The sequence below is a fragment of the Pygoscelis adeliae genome, unplaced genomic scaffold, assembly GCF_000699105.1.
Source record: "Pygoscelis adeliae isolate BGI_AS28 unplaced genomic scaffold, ASM69910v1 Scaffold172, whole genome shotgun sequence".
Classification (NCBI taxonomy): domain Eukaryota; kingdom Metazoa; phylum Chordata; class Aves; order Sphenisciformes; family Spheniscidae; genus Pygoscelis; species Pygoscelis adeliae.
This window is the reverse complement of record NW_008824338.1, coordinates 4,830,501-4,841,999: the sequence shown is the minus strand read 5'-3', so window position 1 is coordinate 4,841,999 and position 11,499 is coordinate 4,830,501.

The following is an 11,499-nucleotide window of genomic DNA, read 5'->3' as shown; positions in this document are numbered from 1 at the left end:
CCCCCCCCCCCCAAGTCTATTTCCTAGTGCTGTCTCTATTGTAGAGGAACTCAATTGCATTTCTGGTCATCACTTGTCTCTTCAGTGCTCCCTGTCATTGATGGCTTTGTGGACTTGAATGCTTGGCACATCTTTCCTAGCTACGGCTGGTAGCTTGAGGCGTTTTCCCCCATGTGACAGCAGTTTGTTGCCTAGAGAGCTGAACTTCTCAACTATCTCTGACTATAATTTGTAACTATCTCTGACTATAATTTGTCTGTCAACTTGAATTTCTTCTGCTTGCAATGAGATTTCAGTTTTTACCTAAGAAACATGTTGTTCATAACTGTATGTTTTCTGATGAAAACTCTCAGACGTTGCTTGTGCACCAGCTGTGAAGAGTGGTATAATCCGCATCACCCAGAATGAAAACATTGGCCAAAAGCTTTGCTGGTGTTTGCAAGGGTATGTCTCAATACAAAGCTGTCGCACGGTGTCCTGGTTTCGGCAGGGATATGCTGCAGGTATGCAGCTAGGGTGCCTCCCTGCCTCTGTCTGGACCTTTTATGGTACTAAAAAACTGATTCTCCAGTTGTACCCTGATCCTGAACCTTCTTATGGATCTTGAATTAGACTCACGGGGCTATTAGATAGAACAGTGCCTCATCGAGACTTTCGTGGGACACTGCAGTTGTGAGACTCAATGGCCGCTGTGAGTCCAAAAAGGGGTGCTGTCAAAGGGAGATTGCCTTTGCAATGACTCTCCGGTGAAGGACAGGGACCCAATGTCCACTGAAGGTCGTTCTGCAGTGTAAGTAATTCCTTGCAGCAGGACACAGCTTGGGACTGAGGAGCTGGATCAGTTCTGACACATTACGAACAGTTTTGTTGCAAGAGCTCTGTACCGGAGACTATCACTGATACACTGACAGTTCACTCACGGGAATAAACCATCTAAGGGTGTTTACATGTAACCTGTAAGTCCCATAGGAAAAACGGCACAAGTGAGAAGAAAGAAAACTCTGTAACATTGGAGATACATCAAACAGAAAGGTGGTGGTACAAGACTTCAGGGAAAGGTAGAGAAGCAGAAGCAGTTGTTGACCATCTTTTTGATTCTTTAATACAAAAGGCTTCTGATATCTAGTTTGGCACGCGTTACAGGCAAACACGAGCTAGCAAAATTCACACAGGCTGTAAGCCAGTGACAAATTCTCGGCCATAGGGCTGCCCACGTAGAATCCTCATTCACACACGTACATATATGTACATACACGGGGGGGGGGGCTACAAAAACTGGAAAAAGCAAGATTTACAGACAGATTTCTGTAGCTATTTGGGAGATTTGTATGAGATAAATACTGTTTCTGCAGGATAATTCTGGAAATGTTTGTGTTCCTTCAGCTCATTTCTCACACACTATATAAGCAAGTAAATGTACCCACCTTGCAGTTTGTATTTAGAGGTGTGGTTTGTTTTTCCCCTGTGATTAATGGCGTTCTGTGCGTGCAGAATAAAGCAAAGAGGTTTGACAGTTAGGACGGAAGGTGACTAGGTATCCTTTGTTTCTACCAAAGCAGTTGAAACAGAAGGTCTTATGGGCTGTTTTGAAGTAAAGGGAAAATCTTTCCATCACCAATATAAGCATTTTTAAAATAAAATTACTTTTATATTCAGAAAGCAGTTGGATTCCACAGTCAACCCTGCTTCAGTTCAGTCTCTCAGTATGAGGGATCAAGTACATTGACTTAGTTACTCTTATAAAAACAGTGTGCGATTTCTGTGGGACACCCCAGAAGAGACCTGCGATCAATTTTAGCACGCAGGCAGTGTTTTGCTCCAAGTACATTTGCTATCACTGCACGCTACGTGACATTAGAATTATTATTAAAATGTCTCCATTACTTCTATGTCTGATTTAGCAGAGCCTACAAGGGCAGATAACTGTGAAAGCATCAGACTTCATGTATGTTTTCATAGTGAAAGTAATTTTATAGTGAATAATTAATTTATTGTAAAAGATAATAGTAAATTAAGAGCAAAGAATCAAAGGTAGTAGTGTGGTCTTGATTTGATACTACAAGTCCTATTTCAGATAACAGTGTTTCCTGGAATCAAATAAAGATATCATATATTCACCAGGGGAAAAAAAGTGTGTTTTGGATCATCCCCATTTAGCTGAGCTTTTGCATAATTTTGTATTGTGGTAATGATTCACAGTTTGGGAAATGCTTTTTTCTTCCTTTGTAAGGCTTTTTTCTGACAACACCAACAAGCATTACAGTGGTAGCAGTTGTATGTACTTGTTGACTGAAGTGCTCCAAGGGTAAGAGTGTTTTACTGGGAACAATGTTATTGTTAAAGAAGCAAATTAAAAAGTTAATTGAATCTGATTTTATTTACATGTATATCTCCTTACAAACTAGAGGCCCACCTTTGAAGATGCTTTGAAGAAGAACTTCAAAGAAGTTAGTCTGTACTTTGTATTGAGATATGCATGCAAATAAAATCAGATTCTCCTTTTTGAAAACTCCATTCAGTTAACATGAGATAGCGAGTCGGCTCTAAAGGCTTCCAAGACAGTGATGAAAGCATCTTGTTCTTTAGCTTCTATAATTAATCTCAGATATATTTCACAGGGTGGCACCTTGTACCGATGGAAGCACGACGTTGCTGTAGGTTCACCTTCCAAAAAAGAGTGTAATATGGGAGATACCTGTTCATATGAAGTACGTATTTCTGGTTTATGAACAGCAGCGTAGCAAGGTGTGCGTGTATTTATCATCCAGCTAAATGCGCAGAACAGTGCAGTGATGTTGAAATGACGTATAAAGAAAATTAATTAACACTGGATTAATATGGATGTAGAATCATGTGGGTTAGGCACATGTGTGTTCTGCTTTACAGAATGATGACAGCTATGCCCTCAAGAAATGTCACTGAAAATGTGTCAACATGTATACTTACATTGTATCTATATATCTACACACACTACGATTTGGCTATTTAAGGGAATGAATATAAGCATATATAAATATTTAGACTTCTATATTATTACTGATCAGTTTCCGCATCTCTAACATGAACAGTCCGTTGAAGTCAGCATTACTACACGTGAGAGCAACTAGTTTAAAACCTCCACCGGTATTATCTGTGTATCCAGTATCAGTTTGCTGGAAAAAATCGACTCTTGGTTAGCTACCAAATCATTAAATATGTGACCTGCTTAAAAACTAAACAAATCTTTTGCCAGAATGTGGATGTTGAGTAAGCCGCCTCCTCGGGCCAGCAGTAGGGTGATTCGGGCACCCACAACGTGGTAACGAGAGAGGGCAGAAGGGAGAACAGAAGGGAGTTGCTGAATCACTCGGAAAGCAGAATCTTTTCGGTTACACGTAAGCCTGCCTCTGAAGCAGGGTGGCTGCTCAAAGCTTTGCCCTTCAGTTTGCCCCAGTTTCCTACTGCACGCCAACCTCTTTAGCTCCTTGCTAATGTCCTCCTGGGACTTTCTTGGTCAGTTTTGTTCCAGCCTTCCTCACTTCTGGAGGTGTCTACTCTAGTCGTGCCCCAGTTCCTCCTCTTTGTCCAAGTATATCTCCAGTTCTCCTCTCCAGCCCTGCTCTGGCCCCTTGCTTTTATAGTCCCTCAAAGACTGAGATGATCTCCCCAGGATCTAGGAGATCCCTAGGAATGAAAGCTGATTCTTCCTATCACGGGGGCTTTGACGAATTCCACCAACTATAAAGACAGCTCTGCTGGTCAGAGCAAAGGTCCATATAGCCCAGTGTCCTAACTCCAAAGCAGCCAGTTGCAGATGCCTGCAAAAAACTGTGAGAAGCTGGCAAACACGTGATGCTGCCTCGGAGTACTTTCCAGTCTGCAACAGGTTTGTGGTTCAGATGCAGTTTCTATGCACACAGCAATGTTCCGCGGCAGTAACCCCAAGGACTAGGCCTCTAGGGCCTGAATGGCCCTGACCAGTCCCACCCGGGACCCCCCCACCCCGCTGCCCATGGGCCCAGGAGCCCCACTTCAGCTCAGCCCAGGGCCTTCAATCCCTGCCTGAGCTATGCTGAAAGGGTCTCCAGCTCTCTCTCCAGCTCCCGGATGGACCCCTGGGATGTACACTGTGGCCTTGTCTCCAGAAAAAAAACCCTGATTTCTTTATATGCCTGGAAAGTTATGTTGAAAGAATATTATTAACACGTCTACTAGTTAGTCTGGATTTCATATTCACAGAATCATGGAAGTAATAGTGGTTCGAAAGCACCTCTTGAGGTCATAGCATCATAGGATACTTCAGGTTGAAAGGGACATCATGAGGTCTCCAAGTCAAAGCAGGGTCAACTGTGTGCTCAGACCAGGTTGCCCAGGGCTTTATCCAGCCTATCTTGAGAACCTTCAAGGACGAAGGCTGCACAAATGTCCTGCAGCGCAACCTCCGGCTCAGAGCAGGGCTACTGCCACATCAGGTCAGCTGTGGCCTTGTCTGGCCAGGCCTTGAAACCTTCAGGAATGGAGATTCCGCCACCCCTGCAGGTAACTTGTTCCAGTACTGCATTACAGTCCCAGTGAAGAAGACGTTCCCGATACAATTTTTAGTTATATAAAAACATGCTAATATTCTATAGGTGTTCCAACAGATACAGAAGCTACTGTACAGTTACATTTGCCTTCCTTTAAATATTTGGTTTAAATACTTGCAACATGCATTAAGATCCTCCAAGGAAAAAGCACTTTGGAACTGTACTTCAGTTGTTTTAACAACCCTGATACTCCAGCTGGAAAAGGCAGAAGCCTATCACTGGCTCTGCCAGCACACCCACTATTTCAGGTACGGTCCCAAACCTAATACAATTTTTCAGACTCTGTCAGGGATGTAAAACTAAGATTAGCGAGAAATGCATTGGTGGTCCACTAGTGTATAATGCATTCTCCTTTAGAATTATTTCAAAACATTTTCCATGTTTTTAGATGCTGGCATGTCGTAAAAAGAGTAGGATTTTTCTGAAGGATAAGGCTGTGAGTCACTTAAAGGAAACGTTGTGGAGGGAAAGCAGGGAGGGAAAAGACTTTTTGCGCAGGATGATTGCTAATCTCCATCTCTCACCATTGTCTTGCTTGGACAGTGCTTGTTTGCATCTTAAAATACATTATAATCAAATTATTCCATCTACCAAACCGTTTTACTAATTTTGTCGTAAATAACCTTTCTCACGGGACTCAAATGACCCATTGCTAGACTTGAGAAAAAGCTTGGATAAAATGGCACCACTCTTTCAAATGCTTGCATGCATGTTCAATAAATAAAATGGCACCACTCCTTCAAATGCTTGCATGCATGTTCAATAGTAGACAACAATTAATTTCATACGTGCTTTTAAAATAAATCAAAATAAACCTTGGGCAAATCCTTTGTCCGTGGGCAGCCTGCTAAATTATTTTTGCAAGTGCCCATTGAGCTACTCATTGTAAATGTAATGATGTTTACAATCATTCTAAGATCGGCAACACGATATTTACAGAATCCTATCAAGGTCAGCAAAACTGAACCCTTGTGAACCACAGTGGGAAGTGAATTCTAGAAACGAGACCAGATCAGAAAACACATGACAAAAGACTTTTCTTCTGCACAGCTGGGGACGTATTAGTGCAGAGTATGGTTTCTGATATATATTATGGAAATAATATGTGGAAAGGATTGGTGTGTTTTATTTAACTCTAAATTCGTAACACCTGTTCTTGGCAGGCACCTGCTCTTCTCCCCTTTTAAATATTTAAATATTGAATAATGTTTATGATTAATTTAGTACAACAAGCTAGAACATGCAGCTCGTATCACAAAGAACCAAGGTGCATCTTTTGTTTTCTGCAGCCTGCTTTTTAAACTGTTCAGTAATTTATCACAAGAGGAATGTAATGGAGTAAGACCTTGCAGAGAAAACAGTCTTAAGGTAGCAACTGAAATAAAATACTTGCTCAGCTGTTTTAGTAGTTCGGCTAAGTGCCTACAAAAATTGTTTTATTTTCTTTGCCGGAGTTTACACTTATAGTCAGCAGGAGAAACTACTATTCACATTCTCTCTATGAAATGCCACTGAACAGTATTGCTAGTGCAGAGTGACCCAGGGGTGCCAGGGAAGGTCCAGTAAATAAGGTTTAACTTTTCAAAGCCGTTTCAGCCTCACCTCTAGTGTGCGCAAACATGGGCTTGTGGACATATCACCTGCACACACCTCTGAATCTTCTGTCGTGGCCAAGAATCCTGACGATCTACATGATCGACCAAGGTTTAAGCACAGCAGCGACCTACTTTTTGTCGAAGGTTCTGCTGGCATCACGGGCAAGGGTGAATTTATAGCTTACAGGAAAGAATTTGTAGGTGAATTTTGTTGCTGGATCCTTTGGCTTAAAAGAAAACCAAGCAAAGTTATAATTTTCTTCTTGAGCCACACAATACAAAACTAACTTGAATATACTTTTTTTTTAACATGGTAAACTCCAAATGCAAAATTATAAGCCTCATCTGGAAACTTTGATTCAACTCAAGAAAATATAGTAATTTTTCTAAGTGAGAAGATTTGTGTTATGCCTGCAAAGAACTGTGAAGGCAAGCAGGTAGACTTCCTTTATTGAATGTGCTAAGAGCATGAAACATAGCTCTCATAGTTACAGTTATAGAAAGAGTTATATTATAGAAATAAATTCTAGAAATATATATTCTAGAAATATAACTCAGATTGTTACCTTAATATCAAAGTAGGACAGTGAGTTATTCGCAGTCTGCCATTTTTCCTGGTCAGATTTGTAGTTGGCCTCAAGTCACTTCTTCGTGTTGCTTGGGAAATTTAATTCCCTTTCCTCTCTATAGCTTGGTGGCTCAGTGGAAATACAACTGCTACGATGTTTTAAAAGCATCGAGTGACTATTTTTTTCCAGGCTAGAAGGTACATTGCTGAGAATTTCCACTGACTACATGCCTGTTCTCTCAAACTGACATCGGAAAGCATGTTTGTAATTGCAGACTCTGTTTTGTGAGACATATACAAATGCAGAACTAAAACCAAACAAAAATCCATTCCCTAAAGAGAATAAATGTACACAGAAATATTTGTGCAGAAAACTGTTTCTAAGCAATGCATAGGCTAAACGGTACACTAGAGTTTTCTTTTTGAGATGACTTTTGCTCCAGTAACTCTAATTAGCAAAGGAGAAGTTAAACATTCAAAGCATTTTGCGTTGCATTGGAAATACTAAAAAGAAATAGCAGGAAGAGGTCTCAGGTCCAAACAGGACACCTGTGACTGTGTGCACCGTATTCCTGTGTAATAAAGATGGCCTCTGCAGCAAAACTTTTAAGGCTTAAATACATGATGGAATACGGTGGGCACGCGAGCAGCACCGCTTCACTGAAGGCAATTGTAATAGTTAGCCTAATGGTTTAGCCTAACAGTATAGCCTAATAGTTAATTGTAGTATGGTACAGTAGATATTAGTGACAAGACTTCTATTTTAAGGTTTTCTCAAATTAATCTGAATGGAATAACAGGTTTAAATGAGACCTCCTTATCAAAGTATGTGAAAAAAACAACTATAGGGAAAGCAGAGTAAAAAGTTAATAGACTGCAGTGGAAAATAACCGACTGTATGCATTCACGAGTTTTGGTTGGGGATGACAATAATCGTATTAGTATTCAAAACTGTGGTTATAACTGTCATTAAATACAAAGCACAGAAAAATCAACACATTAAAGAACCCAGGTGAAATCACTGTGAAAGCGGTGGGGTTTTTTCTGAGTATGTACAACCAGGGATCAAATTTGCAAACTGTTCTGAAAGAGACCGCAAGGGAGGCTCCTGGAAGGAGGCTCAAATATATATATATATATATCTCAGCAATCTTTTTTTCTTCTAAAGAAGCTATTCCTTGGGCTGAAATTCTTCACACTTTCTTTTACCCCACTTTTAAGAAAAACTAAACAGAACTTTTTTAGCTGTATTTCACTGTGTTTAAAAGTTGATTCCTGTGCTATTAAGCAAAGCGTTTATATGTTTTTCTCTTGAACTAACTAAAAAATGATTTTGCTAGAAATGCTTAAAACTTGGCATGTTCGTAGTCCTCCGAGGAACGCGTACTCGGCCAAGTCTGAGAACACTTGGAACAGAAAGAAGGTCTGGGTAAATCTTGCATACTGTGCTACATTTTTTTTTACTGATTTATGAACACACACTGATGCTTAGCTTGTACAGTTTGTCTGATCCGTGCAATGAAATAAACACAGCTGCGTTTATTACAGTGATTGCATAATCACATATTCGGTACCCACAAACTTTTGGGAATATTCAGAGAGCAGTATGTGCTAAAAATCCTAATTTCCTTTACTTTCTCTAACACCATGCTCAATTTATTTAAAATTCGGTACAAGGTTTTGTTTGTACAAGTTAGAAATTTTAGTAGTAATGTTTCTGCAACACCGGTAATTCAGATCATTTATACCGGTTGTAAAGCAGTGGTACTACCACTGCACAGGTCGTAGAAAATACAAATGTGCCAGCCGTCACAGGCATCACTTTGAGTTTCCTAATTTGGAGGTGTATAGATCCTCCACTCTTACTCCGTTCAGTGTAGAGTTTGCTACTCAGTGTAATTTCCAGATAGCCGTAAAATAGCTTTTCCCTTACTGTCGGTCTTCCAAATTATTATTTTGGAATTTGAAAATATTTTATTAGACTTTATTTATTAGCAATATGCCAGTCTCTGAGACTGACTGGGTATTTAAACAGAAACACTGAGCTTTGCAGCATGGACACATTGAATCTCATCCCAACCAATCATCAGGCAGATGAAATTATGCAGAGGAACATAAACAAGGAGGCCCGAGACCTTTAATGATCTACCACAGTGGTAGATTCTTCCCAAATGAATACTTTTAAAAGTCAGCTTAAAGCCAAAAGAATTTTTTTCTGGCATCCTGAAGATATCCCAAACATGGATAGTATAGTAAATATATTTAGGAAATATTTTGTCTTTTTTTTTAATCTGAAAATTTCAAGAGGTGTCCAAAACCTTTAAAAAAACGGAGAGGTGAGTTTATGCAGCGGCGGAGCCTGTCGCAGGCTGCTGCACACCGCCCCACCATAACTTCACCAGCGACGGGTTCATCCGTGGTGTAGATCACAGTGACAAACCGTCCTGACTCGCAAGGAAGAGAACGGGGAAATCTGCGTTGGTTGATAGGCGGTTTATCGCGCCCTGTGTTTTTGCAGTGACCAAAGCCTGTATTTTATTTACGAGGCAGGAGCTGCTGCAACGTATCAAAAATCCTTTGTGACTGACTGGCGTACCATCCACCTGTGTTCATCAACCGAAACAAAACAGGGCGGCGTATTTTTAAAAAGTGTTATATACATAGTTTAGACAAGTACTTTGCCGTAGCTGTAGTGGCTGATGGTGGGATGCTCATACCTAAGGAGAAGCTGAGTTCTGCTTCCGTGACCAGCTCAGTCTGCACGTTCGGGGAGCTATTTAAGAGGCTCCCGTCCGTTGGATGTATTGTTTGCCCTGAGTCCTGAGGCATTCATCTGAGAACATAATCAGCCCTGTTAAAAGAATACAAGTTCAAGCCTTGTTTGACGGAATTGTTTTTGAAACTGCTCTAGGATTTTTTTGTTACGATATTTGGTTAATGAATCAAAAGGTAAACTCTGTAATTACTTCAAAGGAGACCACATATAACACAATTAGAGAAGACAGAAATGTGGTCAGTGTCTTAGATAAATAAAAATTTCATATGGAATTTACAACAGCTTTCAACACAAACTGTTCTCATTAAAGCTAGGGACAGCAACAAAAGGCTTTGCTCAGCATTTATGAAATCTCCATATGTTGAGTCTGATTTTCAGCCGATAATTCCTCCAGCCGTTGTTTTTCCAGATGAAGGTTTTATTTCACAAATAATGACAGCCATATTCCTGTCCTGCTGTCACTTGCTGTATGCATACCTGTAGCTATGTAACTCAGTAATAATTAATAATTAGACATGACTTAGATTAGATTTATATTAGATATAAGGAAGAAATTTTTTACGCTGAGGGTGGTGAAGCACTGGCACAGGTTGCCCACCAGAGAGGTGGTGGATGCCCCATCCCTGGAACCATTCCAGGTCAGGTTGGCCGGGGCTCTGAGCAACCTGATCTAGTTGAAGATGTCCCTGCCCACGGCAGGGGGGCTGGGCTAGGGGGCCTTTAGAGGTCCCTTCCAACCCAAACCGTTCTATGATTCTGTGGTTCCATGATATTTAGATGACTTAAGTCCTTGTGAAGCGGAAACCTAAACACTTTATCAATTAGAAAAAGAATATATTGGAATATATTACAGAACGAAATAGAAAAGGGAGCTCAGCTCCAGGCTTCGAACAGGTGCACGGCCCAGGGAGAAGCCAGACAAGGAGAGCTTGGGGCTGACAGAAGTTTGAAATTGTGAATGTCCAGGGAAACAGGACTTCGTAAGCAACCTGCATCACAGAAACGCCTGTCATCATCAGAGAAGTTCTGCTATTAGTTTTAAAAGAATATCTACAGGATTCCATTTCTGGACAAGGGGGGAGTCTTTTGGGCCATGCTGGGTAAGAATTCCAGTACACAAACATACCAGTTCCTGGCATTGGCAAGCTGGAAGAAAAGTGATGATTGGAAGTTCTGCTGCATCATCAGGCAAAGGTGATCTTCAGTCTAACACAGTGGCATGTAAATTTAAAGAAACCCAGCAAAACAGGTATCATTTTTTCTCTGGTAATTAATTTGATAATTTGTTAATTTTGTAATAAAGCACAAAAAGTATGCAGTCATGAGGGACAGACCGGAAAAGAAATGGGTAAAATCCTGGTACCCTTTAACTTTGTCGGGAGTCAGATCTACTCCCATTTTCTGCCTATCTTATGCAGGTTTATTTGAAAAAGGTTTTCTGTTGAAGACAGAAATGAAATGTATGATGATTAAAAGACCCCAGTGCCCCAACAAGACTGGAAGCATCCACATACTTTTGGTTAACCAGGAAAGAATAAAATGTCAGAAAACACCCTCTTCTTGCAGAATTGCCTCTATTTTAAGCCTAAGAACCAAACTTCTACAGCTCAACAGCCAAAGTAACTCAAAAATACAGAAGCTGACTACGTGCCCAGAACATTGAGCTTGCTTTCTAAATTACAAACCAGAGCTCATTAGCACTGCCCTGGGAGCAACCGAGAAATGCCCTCCTCCATCCCTCCAAGCGGTACTGTTGTTTATTCCTATGTATCAACTTGGTTGGGTTTTCCTAGCCTACGCAGGCACATAGCTTGAATCTGTGGGCTAAGCTACAGTGGATGAGCCCAGTGATCCCAGCTGACCACACCTAAACTGCCCTCTTGGCACGTAACTACGATTTCAGGAAAAGCTGTCCGATGTTTCATGGTTGGCCATGTGGCTCTTGTACTACTGCTTGCCGTCTGCTTCTGAGAGCCCAAACGGATTGCAGAAGCA